Below are 27,047 nucleotides of genomic sequence, written 5' to 3'. Positions count from 1 at the left end.
AAAGTTACCCAATATTACATATCTGTGAGTGGCAAAAGTATGTGAACCTTTGCTTTCAGTATCTGGTGTGACCCCCTTGTGTAGCAATAACTGCAACTAAACATTTCCGGTAACTGTTGATCAGTCCTGCACACTGGCTTGGAGGAATTTTAGCCCATTCCTCTGTACAGAACAGCTTCAACTCTGGGATGTTGTTGGGTTTCCTCACATGAACTGCTGGCTTCAGGTCCTTCCCAACATTTCCATTGGATTAAGGTCAGGACTTTGACTTGGCCATTCCAAAACATTAACTTTATTCTTCTTTAACCATTCTTTGGTAGAACGACTTGTGTGCTTAGGGTCGTTGTCTTGCTGCATGACCCACCTTCACCTGAGATTCAGTTCATGGACAGATGTCCTGACATTTTCCTTTAGAATTCGCTGGTATAATTCAGAATTCATTGTTCCATCAATGATGGCAAGCTGTCCTGGCCCAGATGCAGCAAAACAGGCCCAAACCATGATACTACCACCACCATGTTTCACAGATGGGATAAGGTTCTTATGCTGGAATGCAATGTTTTCCTTTCTCCAAACATCACGCTTCTCATTTAAACCAAAAAGTTCTATTTTGGTCTCATCCATCCACAAAACATTTTTCCAATAGCCTTCTGGCTTGTCCACGTGATATTTAGCAAACTGCAGATGAGCAGCAATGTTCTTTTTGGAGAGCAGTGGCTTTCTCCTTGCAACCCTGCCATGCACACCATTGTTGTTCAGTGTTCTCGTGATGGTGGATTCATGAACATTTAGCCGATGTGAGAGAGGCCTTCAGTTGTTTAGAAGTTACCCTGGGGTCCTTTGTGTCCTCGCCGACTATTACGCACCTTGCTCTTGGAGTGATCTTTGTTGGTCGACCACTCCTGGGGAGGGTAACAATGGTCTTAAATTTCCTCCATTTGTACACAATCTGTCTGACTGTGGATTGGTGGCGTCCAAACTCTTTAGAGATGGTTTTGTAACCTTTTCCAGCCTGATGAGCATCAACAATGCTTTTTCTGAGGTCCTCAGAAATCTCCTTTGTTTGTGCCATGATACACTTCCACAAACGTGTGTTGTGAAGATCAGACTTTGATAGATCCCTGTTCTTTAAATAAAACAGGGTGCCCACTCACACCTGATTGTCATCCCATTGATTGAAAACATCTGACTCTAATTTCACCTTCAAATTAACTGCTAATCCTAGAGGTTCACATACTTTTGCCACTGACAGATATGTAATATTGGATCATTTTCCTCAATAAATAAATGACCAAGTATAATATTTTTGTCTCATTTGTTTAACTGGGTTCTCTTTATCTACTTTTAGGACTTGTGTGAAAATCTGATGATGTTTTAGGTCATATTTATGAAGAAATATAGAGAATTCTGAAGGGTTCACAAACTTTCAAGCACCACTGTACAGATTTAGCACTTGCTAAAGATTTATAGAAGTTGGTTTTGATGGCACTGATGCCTTTACAGAGAACAAATAATACTTCTACTCTTAGTTATTATTTTTCAAATGTATGAAAATGATCAGTTTTACTAACTGTGTGGAAAATTAGAAAATTCTGCATACTATATACATCTATTTTCTTTTACTTGGAGCATGTCTCACGATGTACACTAGGTTTAGAGCTAGGCAGGCAAGTATGGATAAAATAATACAACGTGAGAAGCCTCAAATCCAATCCAAATTTCATTTGCCACTTCATTTATTATTATTATTATTATTATTATTAAAAAATCTCGTGTGTGTGTGTGTATATGCAGATAAATACAAGCAGGCTCAAAGTCCTTTGCTCCTGGTCAGATTCTGCTGATTTCATTATCTTAATAAAACTCAAAGATGCTTTGCTTTATAGCTTCATATAAGGGCTGTCTTTTCTTGAACTCTGGTGTGGTGCTTTTGATGCAGGAATTGCTTGCTTTCCAACTTTCCAGCTTTGGGGTACCAGGTCTAACGGTTTTGGTTGCTCATTGTTGTCTGAAGTAAGACACAATGATTGATTAATTAGATCCTCATAATCCTTACATTGGCTACACTCTCTCTTACCCTCATGGCTGCCAAGGTCCTCCAGTGTTGCACCAATGGGTGAAGCAACAGCTGTATTCATACTTTTCTGTGCATCACAAAGTTTTATTTTTGCATGTGACAGTTTTGTTGGTTGGATCAGTTTGGTGATCTTAAAGCCAAACAAACCCCAAAAAGTAAACTCCTTTTATACTGACAGATAATATCAATACAAGACATGCTAGTGTTCACTTGTTCACATTTGTACCTGTGTACAGATTTTATTTTAAAAGAAGAACAATGTCCCTGGGCCAAAAACAGCTTAAAAATAATGAAATGTTTCAATGTAAAAAAAAAAAACTATAAAGGGCAGTAAGCTATAATAAATGAAACAAAGTCAATATTTGGTGTGAGATGACCCTTTGCTTTAAAAAAAAAAAAAAAAGGTAGTTTTAGGTACAGCGAGTGCAGTTTTATAAGGAAATTAGCTGTAGGTTTTACGGAGCATCTTGCAGAACTAGCCACAGTTCTTCTGGACACTTTGACTGCCATACTTGCTTTTTAATTTTGCAGCAAAACCCAGTAGCTTTCATTATGTTTTTATTTTTTTAATCTGAAAAGTGCTGAGTGCCACCATCTCACTCTTTCATACCCCTTTTCCATCAAATCAGTTCCAGGGCTGGTTTGGGGCCAGTGGCTGGTGCTGGTTCACAACTCGTTCAACTTGCGAGCCAGCTGAGAACCAGTTTGCTTTTCCATAGCTCGGGGTGCTAAGGGGAGCCACGTCAGTTACGTCGCTGTATACGTCAGTTACGTCACTGCATTTGCATAAACTTTGGCGCGAATATCGAAGCAACAACAACACGGAGAAGAAGCAGCAGCAACAACAATAATGGATGACTTCGCGCTTGTACAGCTGCTGCTTCTCGTCGCTTAAAAATGGCGACCTTTCGGGGTCTTGCTATTGTTGTTGGTCTTAACAACTCCCCCCCCCCCCCCCCCCCCCCCCCGACGTAAGCGGTTCTTTCCTCTGGCCCAGCAGAGAGTTGGTGCTAGCCTGGAACCGGTTTTTCTGGCCCCAGAGCCAGTTCTTTGTCAGTGGAAACAGAAAACCCGGTTCCAAAGTAAGCAATGGCCCCGATCCAGCCCTGGAACTGGTTTGGTGGAAAAGGGGCAACAGAGGTTCAAATATTGCGCTCAGAGTACAAATTGTGATGTCACCTACACACTTCATGACTTACCGAGGCTAGTGGATCTACTGTATACATTGCTTCTAAATTGTTGTAAATAACCCTAAAGATGCCCAAGTGTCAAGCGTTTGGGTGTAAAAAAATAAGCCTGATCACTGATCATCTTATGTGACATGCTTTTGTTTGTTTTTATTCACTGAGAAAAGCTTTATCTATCTATCTATCTATCTATCTATCTATCTATCTATCTATCTATCTATCTATCTATCTATCTATCTATCTATCTATCTATCTATCTATCTATCTTAGATAATATTTTAAAAGATGGAAAGAATCGTGTTGCTATGGTACTGGGATTGCTTACTAGTATCTGTGTCGGTACCATGTATGCGTTATCTAGGCGAGTGAGATTTAAACTTCGTAAAAGTGAAGTCTGTTGATTTCGTGTATTTTGTTGCCGGTAAAAATCACATGCTTACAGAAAATTTCTGATTTAGATTTTTAGAATTAGAAACCTTTGTCACATATACATTACAGCACAGTGAAGTTCTTTCTGTGTATTTAACCCGTCAAATTGAAAAATGCACATGTGCACATATGGGTCTGTCGCAGAAACTGGGTACTGTGGGGGTACCCCACTAAATACACTCACTCAATAAACTATGTGGTTTTGATTGGTGATGTTGGTTTTAATTTGAAATAAAATGATGAAAGAAATAATTCAGATAAAACAATCCTTGATGTGAATATTCAGAATTTGGCAAAAATTCTGCAAATTTGTAGAAAAATGGCGGTTTGATCTGGGACATAAATGGTTGACTACATCGCATTCCCTTAAAAAGGTTGTAGTCCACTGAAAAGTCTACAGTTATCACTAATTGTATTTTAAGTTGTAACTTTATACACCTAAGGATTGGTGCGCTCACAGAATAATCATAACCATAATAAAACATCATGCAAAATATTTGATCACTGTTGTAACTCCATTTTCCGCATACCCAAAACTAATACGATCGTGTGTTTTGATTGAAATGGAAAGCCTCAGGGTCAAGGTCGCTACCTCACCAAAAGTAGTAACTTAAAATCACTACGCTATAGAAAAATTTAGTTATAAATCTGCTATTTTGTTTTTTAAAACAAAAGCTGAAAGTTAGGTATAGAATATGTTTCTTACAGAATATGTTACAATGGTAGCTGGTCTTGTATGAATTTCTGAGCTATACAGGGTTCCCCCACAGTCCAAAGACATGCAGGTTAGGTTAACTGGTGATTCTAAATTGACCGTAAATGTGAGTGTGAATGGTCGTCTGTGTCTATGTGTCAGCTCTGTGATGACCTGGCGACTTGTCCAGGGTGTACCCTGCCTTTCACCTGTAGTCAGCTGGGATAGGCTCCAGCTTGCCTGTGACCCTGTAGAACAGGATAAAGCGGCTAGAGATAATGAGATGATATATTAGTGCTCAGCGTAAATTAATACACCCCCTTTGAAAAGTAACATTTTAAACAATATCTCAATGAACACAAACAATTTCCAAAATGTTGAAACGACAAAGTTTAATATAACATCTGTTTAACTTATAACGTGAAAGTAAGGTTAATAATTACTTAGATGACACATTTTTCAGTTTTACTCAAATTAGGGTCGTGGAAAAATGAGTGCACCCCACAACAAAAACTACTACATCTAGTACTTTTGTATGGCCTCCATGATTTTTAATGACCGCACCAAGTCTTCTAGGCATGGAATGAACAAGTTGGCGACATTTTGCAACATCAATCTTTTTCCATTCTTCAACAATGACCTCTTTTTAGTGACTGGATGCTGGATGGAGAGTGATGCTCAACTTGTCTCTTCAGAATTCCCCATAGGTGTTCGATTGGGTTCAGATCAGGAGACATACTTGGCCACTGAATCACTTTCACCCTGTTCTTCTTCAGAATTCCAACAGTGGCCTTAGATGTGTGTTTGTCATGTTGGAAAAGTGCATGACGACCAAGGGCACGGAGTGATGGTAGCATCTTCTCTTTCAGTATAGAGCAATACATCTGTGAATTCATGATGCCATCAATGAAATGCAGCTCCCCGACACCAGCAGCACTCATGCAGCCCCACATAAGGACACTGCCACCACCATGTTTCACTGTAGGCACCATGTATTTTTCTTTGTATTCCTCACTTTTGCGACGCCATACAGTTTTGAAGCCTCTCGTCGTCTTCCGCTTTATCCGGGGCCGGGTCGGGGAGGTAGCAGTCTGAGCATGGAAGCCCAAACTTCCTTTTCCCCCAGATACCTTGGCCAACTCCTCGGGAAGAACACCGAGGCGTTCCCAGGCCAGCCGAGAGACATAGTCCCTCCAGCGTGTCCTGGGTCTTCCCCGGGGCCTCCTCCCGGGGGGACATGCCTGGAACACCTCCCCAGGGAGGCGTCCAGGAGGCATCCGAAAAAGTTGCCCAAGCCACCTCAGCTGATTCCTCTTGATGTGGAGGAGCAGCGGCTCTACTCCGAGCTCCTCCCAAGTGACCTGTGCTTCTCACCCTATCTCTAAGGGAGCGCCCAGCCACCCTGCGAAGGAAACTCATTTCGGCTGCTTGTATCCGCGATCTTGTTCTTTCGGTCATTGCCCAAAGCTCATGACCATAGGTGATGGTGTTTTGAAGCCATCGGTTCCAAAAACATTTGTCTTGGTCTCATCACTCCAGAGTATAGAATCCCAGGAGTCTGCATCTTTGTCAGCATGGGCCCTGGCAAACTCTAGGTGGGCTTTTTTTGCCTGGGCTTTAGGAGAGGCTTCTTTCGTGGCTGGCATCCATGCATGCCATTCCTCTGCAGTGTACGCCGTATTGTGTCACGGGAAATAGTCACCCCAGTTTGGCTTTCTGTTTCTTTAGATAACTGCAGTGAACTTGCATGCCGATTTTTTTTTTTTTTTTTTTTTTTTTTTTCTTTCTTCAACCCTTCTCATCAGAAGATGCTCCTGTCTAGGTGTTAACTTCCGTGGACGACCTGGACGTCTCTGTGAGATGGTTGCAGTTCCATCTTTCTTAAATTTTTGTACCACTTTTGCTACAGTATTTTGACTGATAAGTAAAGCTTTGCTGATCATCTTGTAGCCTTCACCTTTGTGGTGTAAAGAAATTATTTTCTTTGGGGAATTCTGAAGAGACAAGTTGAGCATCACTCTCCATCCAGCATCCAGTCACTAAAAGAGGTCATTGTTGAAGAATGGAAAAAGATTGATGTTGCAAAATGTTGCCAACTTGTTCATTCCATACCTCGAAGACTTGGTGCGGTCATTAAAAATCATGGAGGCCATACAAAGTACTAGATGCAGTGGTTTTTGTTGTAGGGTGTACTAATTTTTGCACCACCCTAATTTGAGTAAAACTGAAAAATGTGTAATCTAAGTGTATTTTATTAACCTTACTTTCACGTTATAAGTTAAACAGATGTTATATTAAACTTTTGTCTTTTCAACATTTTGGGAATTGTGTTCATTGAGAGATTGTTTAAAATGTTACTTTTCAAAGGGGGTGCACTCATTTACGCTGAGCAGTGTATATATACCGGTATGTATGTGTGTGTATGTGTGTGTGTGTGTGTGTGTGTGTGTGTGTTTTGAGGAACCAGGGCAACCTGATGAAAAATGACTACTAGAGCAAGACACTCATGGACAAGAGCTGAGAACTATCTATATATCTTCTTTCGGCTGCTCCCATTAGGGAGCAGCCACAGCGGATCATCATGATCTGCATACTGGACTAGGCATAGGTTTTTACACCAGAGGCCCTTCCTGATGCAACCCTTCCAAATCTATCTAGGCTTGGGACTGGCACTAAGTACAACCCCGATTCCAAAAAAAGTTGGGACAAAGTACAAGTTGTAAATAAAAATGGAATGCAATAATTTACAAATCTCAAAAACTGATATTATATTCACAATAGAACATAGACAACATATCAAATGTCGAAAGTGAGACATTTTGAAATTTCATGCCAAATATTGGCTCATTTGAAACTTCATGACAGCAACACATCTCAAAGTTGGGACAGGGCAATAAGAGGCTGGAAAAGTTAAAGGTACAAAAAAGGAGCAGCTGGAGGACCAAATTGCAACTCATTAGGTCAATTGGCAATAGGTCATTAACATGACTGGGTATAAAAAGAGCATCTTGGAGTGGCAGCGGCTCTCAGAAGTAAAGATGGGAAGAGGATCACCAATCCCCCTAATTCTGCGCCAACAAATAGTGGAGCAATATCAGAAAGGAGTTCGACAGTGTAAAATTGAAGAGTTTGAACATATCATCCACAGTGCATAATATCATCAAAAGATTCAGAGAATCTGGAAGAATGTCTGTGCGTAAGGGTCAAGGCCGGAAAACCATACTGGGTGCCCGTGATCTTCGGGCCCTTAGACGGCACTGCATCACATACAGGCATGCTTCTGTATTGGAAATCACAAAATGGGCTCAGGAATATTTTCAGAGAACATTATCTGTGAACACAATTCACCGTGCCATCCGCCGTTGCCAGCTAAAACTCTATAGTTCAAAGAAGAAGCCGTATCTAAACCTGATCCAGAAGCGCAGATGTCTTCTCTGGGCCAAGGCTCATTTAAAATGGACTGTGGCAAAGTGGAAAACTGTTCTGTGGTCAGACGAATCAAAATTTGAAGTTCTTTATGGAAATCAGGGACACCGTGTCATTCGGACTAAAGAGGAGAAGGACGACCCAAGTTGTTATCAGCGCTCAGTTCAGAAGCCTGCATCTCTGATGGTATGGGGTTGCATTAGTGCGTGTGGCATGGGCAGCTTACACATCTGGAAAGACACCATCAATGCTGAAAGGTATATCCAGGTTCTAGAGCAACATATGCTCCCATCCAGACGACGTCTCTTTCAGGGAAGACCTTGTATTTTCCAACATGACAATGCCAAACTACATACTGCATCAATTACAGCATCATGGCTGCGTAGAAGAAGTCTGGACTGAACTGGCCAGCCTGCAGTCCAGATCTTTCACCCATAGAAAACTTTTGGCGCATCGTAAAACTGAATATACGACAAAGACCTAAAACAGTTGAGCAACTAGAATCCTACTTTAGATTAGACAAGAATGGGTTAACATTCCTATCCCTAAACTTGAGCAACTTGTCTCCTCAGTCCCCAGACGTTTACAGACTGCTGTAAAGAGAAAAGGGGATGTCTCACAGTGGTAAACATGGTCTTGTCCCAACTTTTTTGAGATGTGGTGTTGTCATGAAATTTTAAATCACCTAATCTGCATGTCTTTGAGCTGTGGGGGGGAAACCAGAGTACCCAGAGGAAACCCGCACAGACACAGGGAGAACATGCAAACTCCACACAGAAAGGCCCCCTGTTGGCCTTGGGGTTCGAACCTAGAACCTGCTTGCTGTGAGGCAAAGTGCTTACCACTGCACCACTGTGCTCTGTGTGTGTGTGTGTGTATAAAAAAAAAATTAATTTTAAGAATTAGAAGCTTTGATGGCTCTGTGTAATGAAGGTAAATGGCATTCTAGTGTGTCGTTAACGTCATAGCGTATATCCGATTTCAGCGCAAATGATTGTGGCCAGGTGATCCTATTTTTTGCGATATCATTTTTTTTTGTTTTTTTAATTTAAACATGTGGACGGCATGTCAGAAATATATATATATATATATATATATATATATATATATATATAAAACCATGAATATGAAGCTTGTTGATGCATTCTCTTGAGACATAACCTCAGTCTCTACTTCAAAGTCACTTTGGTCCACCTCAGTACGAGGTTTCAAAGAGCAGCTTCAGACACCTTGAACATAATTTCATTCTAAATTTCATGGCTGTGTTCATTCATTTCATCATTTTTTTTGACATTCTTCTTCCCAAGACCAGCAAGAATTCAAACATCTTGATCTACAGCATCTAAGGTTCGCCTGCCTTTCTGCCTCAAATTGCTTCCTACTTCACTTTCTCTTCCAACATACTAGTGCATCTCAAAAAGTTAGAATATTGTGAAAAAGTTAAATATTTTCCATCAGTTATTTAAGAAAGTGAAAGTTATATACTATAGACTCATTACACATAAACTAAAATGTTTCAAGCATTTTTCTATTTTAATTTTAATCAGTATGGCATATAGTACAAAAACATAAAAAAAAATCTCAAAATATTAGAATATTTCATTTCGAGTTTGAGTAAAACAGTATGAACAGTGTATCTCTCGGTCTAGTTCAGTACACACAACCACAATCATGGGGAAGACTGCTGACTTGACTGTTGTCCAGAAGATGATCACTGATGCCCTCCACAAGGAGGGTAAGCTACAAAAGGTCATTGCTGAAAAAGGTGGCTGGAAAAGGTGCAAAAGCAACAGGGATGGCCGCAATCTTGAGAGGATTGTCAAGAAAAGTTGATTCAAGAACTTGGGAGAGCTTCACAAGGAGTGGACTGAGGCTGGTGTCGGTGCATCAAGAGCCACCATGCACAGACATCTTCAAGAAAGGGGATACAACTTTCGCATTCCTAATATCAAGCTACTCCTGAGCCAGAGACAATGTCAGAAGTGTCTTATCTGGGCTAAGGAGAGAAAGAAATGGACTGTTGCTCAGTGGTCCAAAGTCCTCTTTTCAGATGAAAGTACATTTTGCATTTAATTTGGAAATCACGGTTCTAGAGTCTGGAGGAAGAGTGGAGAGGCACAGAATCCAAGGTGTTTGAAGCCCAGCGTGAAGTTTCCACAGTCTGTGATGATTTGGGGTGCCATGTCATCTGCTGGTGTTGGTCCACTGTATTTTATCAAGTCCAAAGTCAACACAGCCATCTACCAGGAGATTTTAGAGCACTTCATGCTTCCATCTGCTGACGAGCTTTTTGGAGATGCTGATTTCCTTTTGCAGCAGGACTTAACACCTACTCACAGTGCCAAAACTACTACCAAATGGTTTGCTGACCATGATATTACTGTGTTTGATTGGCCAGCCAACTTGCCTGACCTGAAACCCATAGAGAATCTATGGGGTATGGTCAAGAGGAAGATGAGAAACACCCGACCCAAAAATACAGATACGCTGAAGGCCATTATCAAAGCAACCTGGGCTTCAATAACACCTCAGCAGTGCCACAGACTGATCACCTCCATGCCACACCGCATTGATACAGTAATTCATGGTAAAGGAGCCCCAACCAAGTATTGAGTGTATAAATGAATATACTTTTCAGAAGTTGGACATTTCTGGATTGTAAATCCTTTTTTTGATTGATCTTAAGGAATACTCTAATTAATTTGCGATACTGGATTTCTGATTTTCATGAGCTATAAGCCATAATCAAAATTAAAACAAAAAAGGCTTTAAATATTTCACTTTACATGTAATGAATATAGAGTATATGAAAGTTTACCTTTTTGAATTAAATCATGAAAAAAGGAACTTTTTCATGGTATTCTAATTTTTTGAGATGCACTAGTATTTCTGATCTGCAAACGTGTTGCTTGAACAAGCATCTCCACTCCTCTCTTCCTCATTGCTTCCATTAAATGTGAATTATTTAACAGACATAATTGCATGTGGCATCAGATGCTCAGCAACTTTGCTTGCGTGTGTGAAGAATGGTATAAATGTTCATGGCTAACAAAAGCATCTCAACACTCATTTCATCTGAAGTGTGTGATCGGGGTATTCATATTTCTGACACATAGGTATGTCACCCTGGACGCTGACATTGCGTTCTGACATGTCACACTTCTGGTTGCACAAGGCTGGCTTGCAATGTAAAAACACACATGGGCGCAGCTTTTTGTTGGCTTTATTTGGTTCAGTGTAAATCATTAAAGCTGGAATATTGAGGTGCTTTCTTCATGCTGATATTATGGAATATCTGTATAAAAAAGCCTATTGATGTCTGCAGTAATTTAGGTATATGATTTTACAGAAGCAATGACTATATGAAGACAACTCTGTTGGTACATGGCATTTAGTGGCTACATAGCTAATATAGTCCTTTTGCGTTCTAAAATTCATGCTTGTTGGACATCCCATTTCTAAACTATTTTGATATGGATTTGGGCCCTTGCCTGCTTTTACAGCTTCCAGTATTCTGAGAAGGCTTTCCACGAGATTTTGGAACGTGGCTCAGGGGATTTCTGCCAATTAATGCACAAGAGCATGACTGATGTGTGGGAAGGTCTGGTGTGCAATAGGAATTCCCATTCAGAAGTGTTCAGTGGGGCTGGGGTCAGGGCTCAGTGCAGGCCACTTGAATTTCACACCAACTTTGGCAAACCATGGATGGAGCTCACGTTGTACACAGGGGCATTGTCATGCTGAAACAGCTTGGGGTCCCTTAGTTCCAGTGAAGGGAAATCGTATGCTACAGCATACAGAAACATTCTAGACAATTGTGTGCTTCCATATTTGTGGCAACAGTTTGGGGAAGAACCACATACAGTATGAGTTTGGTAGTCAGGTGTCCACATGCTTTTGACTGTATAGTGTATCTCTGTTTGTGTCTGTTTGTTATATGGAAATGAGTGTTTTACTGGGAACTACACCACTCATATTTTTTATACGGGATGTTGAGAACCAAAACTGTGGCATACATCTCTATGTCACTCGTGAGGAAATCAATGAATTGTTTTGATAAATTTGGGTACTTTTGTGAATGTGTCTATATAAATAAAAAGAAAATCACATGGTGGCTTGAAGATGTGAAGTTCAGCTTCTCATGCTGAATAACTCACATTTTTCATATGAAATGCATCGCAGCTCTGAGTGCTATATTTAAGTTATTCCATGAAATTGAGTCGTACACAAACTAATAGCTGGTGAGGCACGTAACGCCGAGTTAGTTGACCAGAAGCCATGTATGACGAGATTGAGTGGAATAACCATTTTATTCTATCCATATTCACTGGATTTTGAGAAATGGAACATTTTTTTAAATTTTTTTTGCAAATTTGATAAATTAAAAACTTTTATACAAAACGTCCAACCAAATTATTTCTGCTTAGAATGTAAACAAACCGTTGAAATGACACAGCGATTTGTGAAAAATGCTGTAATAATTCATCTCATCTCATTATTTCTAGCCGCTTTATCCTGTTCTACAGGGTCGCAGGCAAGCTGGAGCCTATCCCAGCTGACTACGGGCGAAAGGCGGGGTACACCCTGGACAAGTCGCCAGGTCATCACAGGGCTGACACAGACAACCATTCACACACACATTCACACTCACATTCACACCTACGGTCAATTTAGAGTCACCAGTTAACCTAACCTGCATGTCTTTGGACTGTGGGGGAAACCGGAGCACCCGGAGGAAACCCACGCGGACAACATGCAAACTCCGCACAGAAAGGCCCTCGCCGGCCACGGGGCTCGAACCCGGACCTTCTTGCTGTGAGGCGACAGCACTAACCACTACACCACCGTGCCGCCGCTGTAATAATTCTTGGGGGAAAAAAGATAGATACATTCTTACCATCAAATACTTTTATTCCAAATTTTGTTGCCCTTTTTTAAATTTTTTAGGGTTATGTTTTCAAGAAGAATTTTTATTTCATCCTCGGTTGGTTCAGCAACACACTCTGCCATTTTTGTTTTTCCCTACTCATAGCATATGAGCTGATAACCGAATAGTAGAGTAGCCAGTCAGAGTGCGCGATTACTCATGTCCAGTGAATATGGATAGAATAATTCCTGATATTTCACTCTGATGTCACTCCCAGTGTTTTCCCTCTGAGTTGGCATGTGTTGTCAATGTGGTGAACCAGTTCAAAATTAAAATTCTTTTGATTAACTTGCGGGTTTTTAATTTATTTATTTATTGGTGGATGTGTCTGTAGAATACAGACACAGAAGAATGTAACATGGTTGTGCAAAAATATGAAGTTTATTTTCTCGTGTAGAGAATATTTTCACTCGTTTGCTTTGCTCGCTCATGATGGATGTTCACCACTCGAAGATAAATTTCATATTTTTGCACAACCGTGTAATATCCTCTATATATCATTCAGTTACTCAGTGTGGGATGGTTTTAGTGCTAATCATGAAGGTTTTTGTTTTTATTCCTCTCTTTCACTCATCCTCCTCTTCTCTTGAAACAAAGGCAAAACTAGGCACTGCATCACTAATTATCATCCAGCAGGATCAGGTCAGCAAATTATTTTATTTATTTTATATATAACACACACACACACACACACACACACACACACTCTTGTGGTCAGAAGTTTACATACAGTGGCATGAATGTCATCTTGGATATGAATGTCATGGCAGTATTTGGGCTTTCGGTAATTTCTTTGAACTGTTCTTTTTCTGTGGCAGAATGTACAGCATACATCTTTTAATTAAAAAAAAAAAACGCACTAGAATTTGGTGCCCAAGTTTTAATTTTCTTTGGGTTTTCTGAAGTCAACACAGGGTCAAAATTATACATACAGGTCAAAAATGTACATACAGCACACCTAATATTTGGGTAAAATGTCTCTTCGCAAGATTCACCTTGACCAGACATTTTTGTTTACCATGAACAAACTTCTGGCAGAATTCTGGTTGCATGTTTCACGACTCTTCATGGTAGACTTGGTAGAGTTTGTTCAAATTTAAGCACAGTCCATATATTTTCAATAGGGTTGAAGTCAGGACTTGTTTTAAGCTTAATGTTAGCCTGCTTTATCCTCCACAGCCAGCTCTGATGCGTGTTTGGGTTCAGTGTCCTGTTGTAAGTCCCAAATTGTGTTCAAGTTTCTGATGGTTTATGCTGAAGAATTCTGAGGTAGTCCTCCTTCATTATTCCATCCACTTCGTGCAGTGAACCAGTTCCACTGGCAGCAAAACAGCCCCAGAGCAGCATGATCCGACCACCACTACCAGCTGGTACAATGTCCCTCTGTACATGGTGGTCATTGTGGTCAAACAACTCAATCTTTGTCTCATCTGACCATACAGCTATCCTCCAGAAGGCTTTTTCTTTGTCCATGTGGTCAGTTGCAAACTTTAGTTAAGCTTGAAGGTGTCAGTTTTGGAGCAGGGGATTAATTCTTGGATAGCAACCTCTTAGGCCAAGTTTACATTAGACCGTATCTGTCTCGTTTTCTTCGCGGATGCACTGTCCGTTTACATTAAAACGCCGGGAAACGGGAATCCGCCAGGGTCCACGTATTCAATCTAGATCGTGTCTGATCCGGCGCTGTGTAAACATTGAGAATACGCGGATACGCTGTGCTGAGCTCTAGCTGGCGTCGTCATTGGACAACGTCACTGTGACATCCACCTTCCTGATTCGCTGGCGTTGGTCATGTGACGCGACTGCTGAAAAACGGCGCGGACTTCCACCTTGTATCACCTTTCATTAAAGAATATAAAAGTATGAAAATACTGCAAATACTGATGCAAATACTGCCCATTGTGTAGTTATGATTGTCTTTAGGCTTGCCATCCTTCCACTGCGCAGGGCCGGAGTGCGCACCCTCCAGAGGGCACTCGCTGTTCAGGGCGGAGTGATTTGGAGCGCAGGATGCCTGCGAAGCCGAGCGTATCCGTGTATTGGTGTTGGTGTGCACGCAAATCGTTTTAAAAACGTTAATCTGATGATCCGCTGATATGGTCTAATGTAAACCCCACCTTAGTCCATGGTGATCTGAACTGTAGACAGTAGGGCTGTAACGATATGCGTATCGAAATCGAAATCGCGATACGCAGAGCCACGATCCGTATCGCGATACAAGAAGGCAGAATCGCGGTACACCCTTTCAAACTTCTCCTCAGCCCAAAAACAGAGGTGCTTCCAAACTTCAATTTATGAATACTTTTTATTTAAATTACATTTTAAACTTACTTAAATTACTTTTATTTTTTTATATCTATTAGTAAGTCGTTTTTTCGCCGACCTGCGACAATCTTCTGCGAGTCACGCAACGTCCACACTCGCCACTGGCAGAGCATTCATTTCTTTTAAGCGGTCGCCATTCTGGTTGCGACGCGGGGAGCGAATCTGTAAACAAGCAGCTCATTGGCTGGCTAGGTGTGCCACAAGCCAATCACAATCACTTGACCGGAAAGGCATGCAGTGTTGCCAGATTGGGCAGGTTTAGGTGCTTTTTGGCTGGTTTTGAACATATTTTGGGGTGGAAAACGTTAGCAATATCTGGCAACACTGAAGGCATGTCTGCTTGGGCGGAAGCCTTCTGCGGCAGTTACATTTTGACACGCGAGCAATGTTTCACCATAAAAATTCCGTAATTTCCATCTGTTTTCCGCGATCACAGAAAATCATTGGCCCTATGAGAGTGAGACAGTGAGAGAGCCACCCCCCCAAAAAAAAATCTTTACGGATTTACACGATTTGGGAAAAATGACTTTTTCAGAACCGAAAAAAACAGAGCTTCCGGCTCAACAGTATTATTTTGAGAAATAAAACAATCTTTGGATATACATTTGTTCATTTTTGCATACATATTACTCATTCTCTGCAGTGGTCTGAATTTTGTTATTAAATAGTTAATGTAAGTAAATGTTAATAAGTCAAATTTACTACTTTAAAAAAAACATTTTAAAAAAATCGTGGGCGTATCGAATCGTGGGTCAAAAATCGCGATGCGATACGAATCGAATCGTGAGTTGGGTGTATCGTTACAGCCCTAGTAGACGGTGATCCATCAGCTTCCAGTTCATAACAGAGCTGTGCTGTGGTGGTTGCCAGGTTGTTCCTGACCATCCAAACCTCCACAACCAGCTCTGATGGGTAATTCTGTGCCAAATCACCAGAAGGCTCCCGACTTACCATCTCAGATTTGCTTCATAATTTTTTATTTTGATGCCCTTGTAACTAATAATTACTGTGCAAATTTTTAGGCCAATATCTCCACTAGTTTTGGAGATATTAAGCCTTCAAAAAGGGGGCGTGGCCCCATATTTAGCATAAAAATGTGTTACAATCAAACATCCATAGTTTGATGGCTAATAACTTTTGAACTGTTCACACTAAATGGTTCAAAGTTTCACACATGATTCTTTGATATAATAAGGCTATGCACACACAAGGAGAGCTTTGTATGTGACATGTATTTGCAGATATAAGTTATGGCGTGCCAAATATGGCTTCCTGGAATGCGCATTTGTCCATGGTAGCACTTTTGGCTCTCTATATCTCCAGATTTAATGACACCAGATGTCTGATTCTTTTTAATATATGAGACATGTTATAGTACTATCAGGAAAACTTGTTATATCTGTGACAAAAATTATACTTGTATCATATATAAGCCCCTAAAAATGGAAAAAAGCTTATCGCATCTGTATTTTGAATGCTTATAGCAAAAATCTGACAAGGTCTACCAGAAAACAAATTAGATCAGTGAAAAGAGCAAGGGCTAATTGATATATGTACCAAATATGACGTTGGTGCTGTGAAAACTATTTCATTCAAGCTGTTGAATATAGAAGGTTTTAAGACATGCGAAAATGCCATTCACAAGGTTACATCACATGCTACATCATTTGCATTTTGCCTTCTAAAATGCTACCATGGACAAATGCGCATTCCAGGAAACCATATTTGGCATGCCATAAATCTGCAAATATGTCACATACAAAGCTCTCCTCCTGTGTGCATAGCCTTATTATATCAAAGAATCGTGTGAAAATTTGAACCATTTAGTGTGAACAGTTCAAAAGTTATTAGCCATCAAACTATGGATGTTTGATTGTAACACTTGTTTTTATGCTAAATATGGGGCCACGCCCCCTTTTTGAAGGCTTAATATCTCCAAAACTAGTGGAGATATTGGCCTAAAATTTTGCACAGCAGTTATTAGTAACAAGGACGTTAAAATAAAAATATGAACAAAATCTGAGATGGTCAGTCGGGAACTTTTCTCTAAAATCTGGTGATTTGGCATGGAATTACTCTGATGCGTGTTTGGGTTCAGTTGTAAGTCCTAATTTGTGTTCAAGTTTCCTTTCAGCTGAGGGTGACAGTTTTGGGTTTTCTTGAAGCAAAGTGGCTTGGCAAAGTGACTACACCTCACAATAACTTGGATACAATTGTTTGAACTGATCTTGGAATTTGCAGTTGTTAGGAATGTCTCTTGGAGCCATTTCTAGAGTTGTGTACATCTCCGATCTTCTTTCTCAGATCTGCACCGAGCTCTTTGGACTTTCCCATTTTACTGTGTGTTGGTCAATCCAATGAGTGCTGTAAACAAACCCTTTTTATGAAGGCACAGAGAAGCTACCAGCTGTAGTTAATCATGATCACTAACAGGGAGTTAAGAGACTTCGGTCTTGGCAAGATGAGAGAGATTTTGGAAGTTTCAGCACCTCTGAATTAATCTAATGTGAGCGTATGTAAAGTTTTGAACCTCTATGTAGAATTTTGACGCTATGTTGATTTCAGAAAACCCAAAGAAAATTAAAACTTGTGCACCAAATTCTAGTTTTTTTTTTTTTAATTGAAGATGTGTGCTGTACATTCAGCCACAGAAAAAGAACAGTTCAAAGAAATTACTGAAAGCCCAAATATTGCCAAGACATTCATAGCCAACATGACATGTCACTGCATGTAAACTTCTGACCACAACTCTGTGTGATGTATACAAAAGTGTGTGTGTGGAGACCCCAGCATCTGGAGCTTAATTGTGATTAAAAGATAGTGGTTTTACCAAACACATGATCACAATACAAGCTGCAAGAAAGAGAAAATAATTACACAGTTCCCTCCAAAAGTATTGGAATGGCAAGACCAGGGTATTCTTTCCTCCCTTTTGCTGAAGGGTTTGAGATCAAAAGATGGAGATGATGCCTCACAATTTCACCATTCGTTTCCTGATATCTACATCTAGATACTGTATGTTAATCTTAAATTTTTATGTGAGCAAAATTATAGGAACAGGTAATCTTAAAGTAAATTAAACTTAATATTTGGTTGCACATCCCTTGGTTGCAGTAACCATCAAGCCAGTGACCCATTGACATCACCAAACTGTTGTATTGTTCTTTTGTGATGCTTTGTCGGGCTTTAACTTGAGATTATTTCAATTGTTTGTTTTCGGGGGTTTCTTCCTTCAGTCTCCTCTTCAGGAGGTAAATGTGGCTCTATTAAGTTAAGCTCTGGTGATTGAATTGATCAGTCTCAAACCTTCCATTTTCCCCTCCTGACAAAGTCCTTTGTTGTGTTGGGGTGTGTTTTGGTACGTGTCTTGCTGCATGAAGTTATATCTGTGAAGATTCTCAGTCATCCAGGTCATAATAACTGTGGGTGGTAAAAGAGAGCAACTGGACTTGCTTGAAGATTCTTGAAGACATTTCACCTCTCATCCGAAAGGCTTCTTCAGTTCTGTCTGACTAGTAGGGAGTATCAGGTATTTATCCTCTCATGGATGAAAAGCTCATCTAAGGTGTCGTTGAGTCATCCTGTTGGTGTGGGTCACTGGGGGCTGGATGTGAACAGCCTCGAGAGTCGTTAGGGTGATCAATGGATTGCCCGTTAAGGTGATCAATGGAATGCTGATTCTCTCTGTCCTCTTGTGAGTCACTGAAAACAGCTGGGTTTTGGTGTGCATTCAGTTGTCTGGGAAGTGTGCCAAGGACTGCATTGTAGGTGGCTGATAAATGATGTTTTAGGCTACATCCACACGACAACGGCAACGAGATGTTATTTAAAAATATATCGCGTCCAAATGGGCAACAATCAGTAAAATATCAGGTCCATATGGCAACGCAACGCTTGCTGAAAACGATGCAATACACATGCCACACCTCTAGGGGCGCTGTAAGACGGTCCCTTCGGAGACACCAGAACAATAGAAGAAGTAACGACGCATGCGCATAAACTATTATGCGTGAGACTTCATATTAGCCACAAAGTCAGGAAAATCTGTTTGTAAAATTACATTATAATGACCAAATACAATGAAAAGTATTTTTCCAGTCTCACCTGTGAAAGATAATCCCATGTGATCTCGTTTGGACAGAAAACCTGTTGGTACAGTTAAACGCAGCTAATCTTTATTCTCCGCTTTGACCTATCCAAAATGGCGGCGAGGATGACGTATGATTCTACGCGGAAGGCGGCGTCTTCAATGGTCCGGAATAAATTGAATGATACACGTTGATGGATTAATTTGTTGTTTCTCACCTGTGAAAGGTAATCCCATATGATCTCGTTTGGACGGTAAACCTGTTGGTACAGTTAAACGCAGCTAATCTTTATTCTCCGCTTTGACCTCTCCAATATGGCGGCGAGGATGACGTATGATTCTACGCGGAAGGCGGCGTCTTTAATGGTCCGGAATAAATTGGATTAATTTGCTCCTCTACGCCCTTTTTGAAGAATGTATTGTCGGACTTAAATCAACATCTGAAGAGGTGAGATCGCTCCTTTTTTCCCCTATTTTTGCTGGTGGGATTGCACCATTACACAATAAATATTCACAGTGAAAATATTTTGTAAGTGCGTTTCATGAACCAAGTTATAGGATTTGTTGACAACTCGCATCGCAATGAGATCATCATTGGCACTACTGGTGTTAAGAATCAGACCATTTCCTAAATGAATATTTTGCTGTAGAGCTGCAGTGTTTGTACAATTGCATGTTTTTGCTTCACTATTACTGTCACTATTCTGCTTCTTGCATTACTACTGTGAACTAACACTGAACATAATAATAATAATAATAATAATATCCAAGCTCGTGTTTCACTCTCACTAGTGCTCTGTAAGGCTTTTTCCTGGTGATATTCGTTACGCTTCTACCCGGCGTGAAGCACTCACAGTCATGTGGTTGTGATGTCATCGTAAACAAATCCGTTCTACTCATCCAGACGACTTCACAACGGCAACGTTGCCAGATCTTTCCACTCTGGAACCCGTTCTCAAAAAGATTGCGTTTTTGGCACCCAAAACGCCGGTGCCGTGTGGACGCCAGGCCTAAACGATAAGCAATTGTATCGGAGTCACCTGAATCCGTTGCCGTGTGGACAGGGCCTTAGACCCCCACCTCCCAGTTAGTTTGGATGCATTTCTCTATAAATTGGCAGACAGAATGTTTCTGTAGATTTCTGAATTCATTTCACTGCTACCGTCATGAGTTACATCAATAAAGATTAGTGAGTTCATTCCAGAAGCAGCCATGCAAAACCAAGCCACAGCACTACCTCCACCGTGCTTGACCGATGAGCTCATATATTTAGGATCATGAGCAGATCCTTTCTTTCTCCACACTTTGGCTTTTCTATCACTTTTGTAGAGGTTAATCTTGGTTCCAGAACTTTTGTGGGTCATCTGTGTTTCTTTGCAAATTCCAATCTGTCTTTCTGATTCTTACTGCTGATGAGTGGTTTGCATCTTGTGGTGTGGCCTTTATATTTCTGCTGTTGCAGTCTTCTTCAAAAGGTGGATTGTAATAATTTCACCCCTGCCCTGGAGGTTTTTGATGTCCCTGGCTTGTATTTGGGTTTTTCTTCATCCAAAAACTCACAATGTCATCAGCCAGTTTTGTTTTCCTTGGCTGATCTGCTTGATGTCTGGTTGTTAGTACACCAGTGGGTTCTTTCTTTTTCAGGACATTCCAGTTTGTTAGAATTTGCTATACCCAGTGGTTGTGCAATGGCTCTGATCAATATTCCCTCTTTTCTGAGCTTCAAAATTGCTTGCTTCTCTCCAGTAGACAGCTCTATGGTCTTCATGTTGGTTTATCCTTTTTTTAAGGAACAAATGTAGTCTTCAAAGGTGAAACCCAGGGCTCAAACCAAAAGTAGACTTCCAGAGCTTTTTAAACAATCACTCAAGACACGGAGTAAAACTGAGCGACTTGTACAGGGTATACTGTACATTGGGAGAGTAGTAAGGCATATTCTTATATTCTCATTCTGATATGTCTGTGTATTAACAATACATTCAACAGGCTGCATAATAAGGTAGGCTGTTTTTTTCAAAATACAGCTTGTATTATGTGAGATAAAATAAACATGTAAACTCAGTGAAGCTCACATTTTCACCTTTGGTAAAAGTAACAGACTCTCTGTCTTGATTTAGGAGAGATTAGAGAGCTTTAAAACAAAACAAAAAAAGCACACTTCTCCACACCAGTTAAAGCTAGTCATGTTTTATTTTGCTTTTGTTTATTATGTGCTACTAAGGTGGTGAACAGATTGCAATCATACCTTACATATACAGTGCCTTGCAAAAGTATTCATCCCCCTTGGTGTTTGTCCTGTTTTGTTGCATTACAAGCTGGAATTAAAATGGATTTTTGGGGGTTAGCACCATTTGATTTATACAACATGCCTACCACTTTAAAGGTGCACTTTTTATTTTATTTTTTTTATTGTGACAAACAATAAAGATGAAAAAACAGAAATCTGGAGTGTGCATAAGTATTCGCCCCCTTTCGTATGAAACCCCTAAATAAGAGCTGGTCCAACCAATTCACTTCATAAGTCACACATTTGGTTGATTTAAGATCCACCTGTGTGCAATCAAAGTGTCACATGATCTGTCACATGATGTCTGCATAAATCAACCTGTTCTGGAAGGACCCTGACTCTGCTACACTACTAAACAAGCAACATGAAAACCAAGGAGCACCCCAAACAGGTCAGAGACAAAGTTGTGGAGAACTATAGATCAGGGTTGGGTCATAAAAAAATATCCTAAACTTTGAATATCCCAGGGAGTACCATTAAATCCATTATAGCTAAATGGAAAGAATATGGCACCACTACAAACCTGACAAGAGAAGGCCGCCCAACCAAAACTCACAGACCGGGCAGGGAGAGCATTAATCAGAGATGCAAAAAAGATACCAATGATAACACTGAGGGAGCTGCAAAGATCCACAGTGGAGATGGGAGCATCTGTCCATAGGACCACTTTAAGCCATACACTCCACAGAGTGGGGCTTTATGTAAGAGTGGCCATAAAAAGTCACAGCTTAAAAAAATCACATTTGGAGTTTGCCCAATAGCATGTGGCAGACTCCCCAAACACATGGAAGAAGATTCTCTGGTCAAATGAGACAAGAATTGAACTTTTTGGCCATCGTGGGAAATGCCATGTGTGGTGCAAACCTAACACACCGAGAACACCATCCCTACAATGAAGCATGGTGGTGGCAGCATCATGCTGTGGGGATGTTTTTCATTTGCAGGGACAGGAAAGCTGGTCAGGACTGAAGGAAAGATGGATGGCACTAAATACAGGGCAATTCTGGAGGAAAACCTGTTTGAGTCAGCCAGAGGTCTAAGACTGGGACGAAGGTTCATGGTCTAGCAGGACAATGACCTTAAAAATACTGATAAAGCTACACTGGAGTGGTTGAAAAGGAAACATTGAAATGTCTTGGAATGGCCTAGTCAAAGCCCAGACCTCAATCCAATTGAGAATCTGTGGCATAACTTGAAGATTGCTGTACACCAATGCAACCCATCTAACTTGAAGGAGTTGGAGCAGTTTTGTCTTGAGGAATGGGCAAAAATCCCAGTGGCTAGATATAAGCTAATAGAGACATACCCCAAGAGACTTGCAGCTGTAATTGTAGCAAAAGTTGGCTCTATAAAGTATTGCCCTTGGTGTGAATACTTATGCACACTCCGGATTTCTGTTTTTTCATCTTAATTATTGTTTGTGTCACAATAAAAAAAAAAAGTGCAACTTTAAAGTGGTAGGCATGTTGTGTAAATCAAATGCTGCGAACCCCCCCAAAATCCATTTTAATTCCAGCTTGTAATGCAACAAAACAGGACAAACACCAAGGGGGATGAATACTTTTGCAAGGCACTGTATGGACCCTTTTCACGTGACGTCACGACAAACGCGGCCGCCATTTTGGACATGTACTACCAGTAGTTTACCACAGCCAGCATTGAGGAACGGCAGCAAAGAAAGTGTTTATTTTCAGCAAGACTTCCATCATGCCACTATATTGTTGTGCACCTGGATGTAGTAACCATCAACAAACAAGGCAAGGGTTATCATTTTATCGGATCCCGGTAGATGCTGACCGACGGAGAAGATGGATAGCGGCCATAAACAGGAAAGATTGGCAGCCCTCGGCATACCGGCGCTTGTGCAGTGACCACTTTGTTGGAGGTAAGACGAATAAAATTAGCCAGAAAAGGCATTACATTGCTGTTAACATTCTGTGGCGGCGAGTGTGTAACCAAATAGGCTAAAATAACCCATTGTAACCTCTTTGTTCTTTTGTAGTAGCTATTAGCTAACGACATTAGCTAGCGTTGTGTTCCTTTGCTGTTGGTAGACTGTAGGACAGATCAGAGGCAGTGTCCTACAAACAGCGCTTAATTTGAGGGGGAGCAAGCCGGAGCGCGCTCCGGAACCTCGGGCGTTAGCTCCGGCAACTATTTACACTGGATCCGGTGATCCGACACCTCTTTTGACTATGTAACAAAAAAAAAAAAAAAAAATTAAATTAAAAAATGCAAGTTTATTTAGTGTTAATGTCTGATTTTGATATCTGTCTTGTTGGTGATTTCTCTCATGAAACGACATCCACAAAATATCTGCAGATGAACTTAATTTGCAGTGTTATTACAAAACATGCCCAGAAGCGCAGTGCCGCGCCCCCCCCCCCCCTCTTTTTTTCCGCACCGGAGCCGCTCATCCTCTGCGCTCCGGGACCTCCCACTTTACAAATTAAGCACTGCCTACAAATAAGTGTTCAAAGCAAGAGGAACATGTATTTGTCTCTTAAATCCAGGCCGTTCCCTGTAATCTGTAACAACGGTTGGAGAAAGTAATGGCAAATAGTGAGTGCACAAACCATAGAAGGTAAACTGTACACAGCGCCAGGGCAGTGTGATGGTATGTCTACTTTTAGATTGCGTTAGCTTATCAATGAACACACTCGTCACTCAACGAGTTTCACGTCTTTACGACGGATACTTAAATGTGTGTTAGGTATTATTGTTGCAGTCTAAACAGTCATTGTAGCAGCTAGATGAGCAAGAACCGAAAGGGTCTGTGCCATAAACCGTTATTTCTGTACGGCGTTGCTAATGTGTTGTTACTGTTGTTATTTCTCCCTCTGCTCGCCCTGTAAATGCCCTACGTCGCTGGATAGCGAAGGTGTTTTCTGCATCTCGCTCCTTTTTCTTGTATGTTCTCCGTTTGTCGCCTTCCTCGCATTCAAACCAATTCGAGCCGAAGTCCGCTACATGTCCAAAATGGTGGTCACGTTTACGAAGGTCACGTGACTGAAAAGGGTCTATACACAAAAAAGAAGCCATTAAAGAAGCAACTAAATTTGAAGAGAAAATCCCAAAACTGGAAGGGGAATCAATATAATCTCTGAAGTGTTTAATCAGAGTTTAATGCTACCTGCCCAGCATAAGACCTGCTCTTAACTAGAAAGGCTGGATTGATTGATTGATTGATTGATTGATTGATTGATTGATTCATTGATTCATTTGTTTATTTTAATAAATCAGGATGCTTTCTTGCTCCTTTGGCTAGGGGGAGAATGGAGATCAATGCTATATAATCTCCTTGGAAATTATAAGGGGGTGTACCATTGCAAAAATAAACACATACAGTGCTGTGCAAAAGTCTTAGGCACATGTAAAGAAATGCTGTAGACCAAAAATGGCTTAAAAAAATAATGAAATGTTTCAACATTACAAAACAGTACTATAAACAGTAGTAAGTCATAATAAATGAAACAATGCCAGTATTTGATGTGAGACGACTCTTTGCTTTAAAAACCATAGTCTCTGGTACAACAAGTGCAGTTTTATAAGGAAATGAGCTGTAGGTTTTACTGAGCTTCTTGCAGAACCAGCCACAGTTCTTCTGGACGCTTTGTCATACTTGCTTCTTAATTTTGCAACAAACTCCAGTAGCCTTCATTATGTTTATTTTTTCAATCTGAAAAGTGCTCTGTTGTGTAATATGGTGCTCAGATACAAAAAACAAATTTTTTTTCTCCCCCTGTAAGATGTAATTTTGTGCTGGAAAATGAACGTTTGGACTTCGGAACGCCTAAAATGTTTTACAAGTCATAAAATGAAAACCTATAACAAAGCTTGTATGAAAAACATAGGGGGCCTAAGATAGGGCTGGACGATATGGCAAAAAAAGTTATCACGATTTATTTTCCCATATTGAATGATATAGATTTTTATCATGATATCAGTTTGAAAGCATCTGGACTGAAACCGGAAGAAACCAAAGATTAGTTTAACATTTTATTAACATATAAAGTAAATGGCGGCACAGTGGTGTAGTGGTTAGCGCTGTCGCCTCACAGCAAGAAGGTCCGGGTTCGAGCCCCATGGCCAGCGAGGGCCTTTCTGTGTGGAGTTTGCATGTTCTCCCTGTGTCCGCGTGGGTTTCCTCCGGGTGCTCCGGTTTCCCCCACAGTCCAAAGACATGCAGGTTAGGTTAACTGGTGACTCTAAATTGACCGTAGATGTGAGTGTGAATGGTTGTCTGTGTCTATGGTGGTGTTTACATTAGACCGTATCCGTCTCGTTTTCGTCGCAGATGCACTGTCCGTGCACATTAAAACACCGGGAAACGACTCCACAGGCGGAACAACTTGAATCCGCCAGGGCCCACGTATTCGTCCCAGTTCGTGTCTGATCCGGTGCTGTGTAAACATTGAGGAACGAGGAAACGCAGTGCTGAGCTCTAGCTGATGTCGTCATTGGACGACGTCACTGTGACATCCACCTTCCTGATTCGCTGGCGTTGGGATCACACACACACAGCGGCTCAGTCCCGAATCACTGCTCGTGCGCTTCACTCACGCGCTCTGTGAGCTGCGCAGGGCCGGAGTGCGCACCCTCCAGAGGGCACTCGCTGTTCAGGGCGGAGTGATTTGGAGCGCAGGAGGAAGCGCTGAGCCGCACTGAGGTTTATTTACACATTTCAACTTATTTACCTCCTTCAGGCGCTTAAACTCCAGTGAGAACATGAACATCACAGCCAGGTGTGTTTATCTGCTGGAGAAGGTGTTCGCTTGCCATCCTTCCACTTGCAAGTGGTGAGTGACTTGCGCATGCCCGATATGCACTGGGACCATGTGACGTGCCGTCTAATTAGTCATGTGATTAGCGTATCCATGTATTGGCGTTGCTGTGTGCATGCGAATCGTGTATTGGCGTTGCTGTGTGCACGCGAATCGTGTATTGGCGTTAATCTGATGATCCGCTGATACGGTCTAATGTAAACACCACCTTAGTGTCAGTCCTGTGATGACCTGGCGACTTGTCCAGGGTGTACCCCGCCTTTCGCCCGTAGTCAGCTGGGATAGGCTCCAGCTTGCCTGCGACCTTGTAGAAGGATAAAGCGGCTAGAGATAATGAGATGAGATAAAGCAAATGACATGCTTTAACAAGAGTGATTTAGAAAATATCAGAACAAACCTCACATCAAGTGGTTTTAGCAGACAGCAAAATCTCCATGATCAATATGTTAAAATGTAAACCAACAGTTGTACCATCTGAAAAAAGTGCAAGGGAGTGAAATGTAAAATCTGCACAACTGTGATCTAATACAGTGCACAGAAGACCAAGCAAACATCTCAAAACCAATGGACTGGTTTAAATTGCTCAGTATACAAATGTAATTATCATGAAAAAATTGTAATCCTACATAGGCTGTCCACATATGTGACCCCTCACCGAATCCAGGGACGCATGTCGGCCGAAACGAATCCGAGATAATCGCAAAAGAAGCATTTTTTTTTTTCTAAATTTGTGATTTTTGTTTTTTTCCATCATGTGCAAGTTGAGATCTTGAAGAATGCAATCAGTATTTCAGATAATAGATTGTTTTGTTGGAAAAGCATAC

General features: G+C 41.0%; 1 protein-coding gene across 14 annotated transcripts in view; it reads left to right on the top strand.

Annotated features, from left to right (window-relative positions):
- si:ch211-285f17.1 (sickle tail protein homolog) overlaps nucleotides 1–27,047 on the top strand; it is a 422,785-nt gene that overhangs the window by 184,382 nt on the left and 211,356 nt on the right. The window contains exon 1 of one of the 14 annotated variants that reach the window (XM_060921382.1): nucleotides 19,543–19,600. The exons of the other annotated variants lie outside the window; for them this stretch is intronic. The gene's annotated coding sequence lies outside the window, so the exon portion shown is untranslated. Of the gene's footprint in view, nucleotides 1–19,542; nucleotides 19,601–27,047 lie in introns of those variants that run through there. 14 annotated transcript variants of the gene reach the window in all.

Source organism: Neoarius graeffei, chromosome 5 (genome assembly GCF_027579695.1).
Source record: "Neoarius graeffei isolate fNeoGra1 chromosome 5, fNeoGra1.pri, whole genome shotgun sequence".
In the NCBI taxonomy this organism is placed as follows: domain Eukaryota; kingdom Metazoa; phylum Chordata; class Actinopteri; order Siluriformes; family Ariidae; genus Neoarius; species Neoarius graeffei.
Note: the sequence above shows the minus strand (reverse complement) of the source record. Positions and strands in the feature narration are given on the sequence as shown.